We start from the raw sequence: 2,732 nt of genomic DNA on the forward strand, positions 1-2,732 counted from the left end.
TACAAGCATGTGGAGTTGTCAACCTATTACTGCTAATTTGAGTTTAGTAATTTTATTAACACCATATGATCATTAGAAAGATCTGGGTGGACAGAGGACAGCTCTCAGAATGGTAGGAAGATGGCCATGAGTAGATTGAGCTCTGCTTCCTGGACAATGGGTTTATTCCAAACTCTGAGGCCGGAATCCACAGAGTCACTCATTGTTCCTTGGTTGGTAGGTGGTTTGTGTCAATGTACTCATTAAATATAATACTAAATATAATATTATGGATCCTACCACCAAACAGATCTTCAAAAATGTCTTTTGGTTCAACCCCAGCATGGGAGCCATAGAACTGAAGCAGGTGGGGAAGCTAAGACAAGTTGCTCAAAATGACACATCTAGTAGTTGTTGGAGCTGGCATTTACAGTCCAGTCTTCTGATTCCAGAGCCCACCCTCGTACCATTGCTGCATGTAGCTATTCCATTGCAAGACTGTCTGGTCAGGAAGCAGTAAAGCAGCTCATGGATGTTCCTTACAGCGCCTCTGCTGAATAAGCTTCTGGATTCCAGCCTTATCTACTAAATAGATCGCATGTTCAAACACAATGGAGATAAAGGGTCAGTCACAAAGTTGTGGGTGTGTCAAGAAGCAGACTGAACCTGGCAATGGTGAATCGAGGGTGCAGCACTCTGCAGTGATCATCTGGGAGATCTGTTCACAGCCCTGGAATAAAGAGAAGATGGTAAAGCAAGATAGGGGCCCAGATCTGGCAAAGTGATATAAGGCAAGTCAGGTCAATGGGAAATGGTGGTTGTGATACTGATTAAAGCCAAAGTGGAGTCCTATAAACCTACTGTAGAGTGATAATGTCCAAGAAGGTTTCTCTGGCTCTGAAACTTAAGTAGAGACACCCCGGTTATTAGAATGGAGCCCCAGTAGGGCAGTGAGTCTGTCCAGTGATCAATACAGGAATAGTGTATACTGGTAAGAAATTGAATATTCAGCACAGGGGCATGTGAAGCTTCCACATCATGATCCTATGATCAGTTTCTAAGCACCACCCTATTGGTTCGATAGGTGATACAATAGGGAGAATGAAGAGACTGCTTAAAATTATTTCTTATATCAATAAGGGTACCTGATCTCAAACCAGGCAAAGTGGAACAAAAGGTAGGCACAAACTTTACCTATATGGTGTCCCCTTGTATATCTAATCCTGAATTGTACTCCACAACTTTTTAAAAAATTATAAATACCATTTTTAATTGAAACCTCATAAGTTTAATAAACATTGCAACATGTCTTGGATTTTACCTGGCATTTTACCCCACATCTTTAAAAAAATTTTTTTTCTTAATTTATTGTAGAGACAAGGTCTTGCCAAGTTGCCCAAGCTGGCCTCGAGCCTGCAGGCTCAGACAATCTACTTGCCTCAACTTCCCAAAGTGCTGGGATTACAGGCTTGAGCCACTGCACCCGAATTTACTCTACATCTTTAAAATGAAAACAAAAAAGCAAATAATTGCTTTTCATCATTCATACTTAATTGCCACTTTCTTATATATAAAATTAATTACATGGTTGGGCTCGGTGGCTCAGCCTGTAATTCTAGCACTTTAGGAGGCCAAGGCAAGTGGATTACCTGAGCCCACGGGTTTAAGATCAGCCCCGGCAACTTGGCAAGACCTCGTCTCTACAATAAATCAAAAAATTAGCTGGACATGGTAGCACAGACCTGTAGTTCTGGCTACTTGGAAGGCTGAGGCGAAAGGATCGCCAGAGTCCAGCAGTTTGATGCTGGGGTGGCCGTAAGTGTGCCACTGCACTTCAGCCTGGGCAATGGAGTAAGTCTCCAACTAAAAAAAAAAATAGAAAGAAAAGAAAAAATTAATTACAAACTGTAGTGTTAAGTGTAACAGAAAAATAAATTCTTAAATCAGATTAGTTTGAATCTGAAAGTAGGATTGACATTTATGCGGAGATCATATATCTACTGTGAAGAGGTAAGGAGGATACCAGCAGGAGAATTGAAGAAGTGGAGTGAGAGATATTGCTTAAAAAGCAAAGACAATTCACTTATATTAGAAAACATCTTCTATTCCAGGTCTAACTTTCAGATAGTTAGCTAAACCTGTTAGCTTGGAAAGAATCAGGATTATTGTATTACTTGTATAAATACTAGTGGTTAGTCTTGTCCAGGGAATTTTAAATGAATCATGGAGAGAAGTACTTTGTTTCCGTGACTTCAAAATATTTATGCGAGTGGCACATATATATGATGGAATATTATGCAGCCATAAATAAAGATAAAATTACGGACATTACAGCAACTTGGATGGATTTAGAGTCCATAGTACTCAGTGATCTATCACAGAAACAAAAATCTGAGTACCACATGTTCTCACTAGTAAGCAGACCCTAAACATTTATCATAATACCATAGGAAAGGGATTGGCAGTAGTGGGGTGCAGCCGGGGGGGGCACATAGCATCAACAAGGGTACCCAATCTCAAACCACCAGAAGTAGGAACAAAAGGGAGGCCCAAGCTTTATCTGTATGATGACCACTTATGTACCTAACCCCAAATTGTACTCATATCTTTAAATATATTTATTTTATATATTTATCAGAGACTAAATACTGCTAGAGATTTTTCTTGCCATAGATTTATCCATGCCACAACACATCTCTGACAGTTGATCTCTCCCCTCAACAAACTTTTGCATATTCTGTATCGACCAACAG

Source organism: Carlito syrichta, unplaced genomic scaffold, assembly GCF_000164805.1.
Source record: "Carlito syrichta isolate Samal-C Ts95f unplaced genomic scaffold, Tarsius_syrichta-2.0.1 Scaffold106271, whole genome shotgun sequence".
Taxonomy (NCBI): Eukaryota; Metazoa; Chordata; class Mammalia; order Primates; family Tarsiidae; genus Carlito; species Carlito syrichta.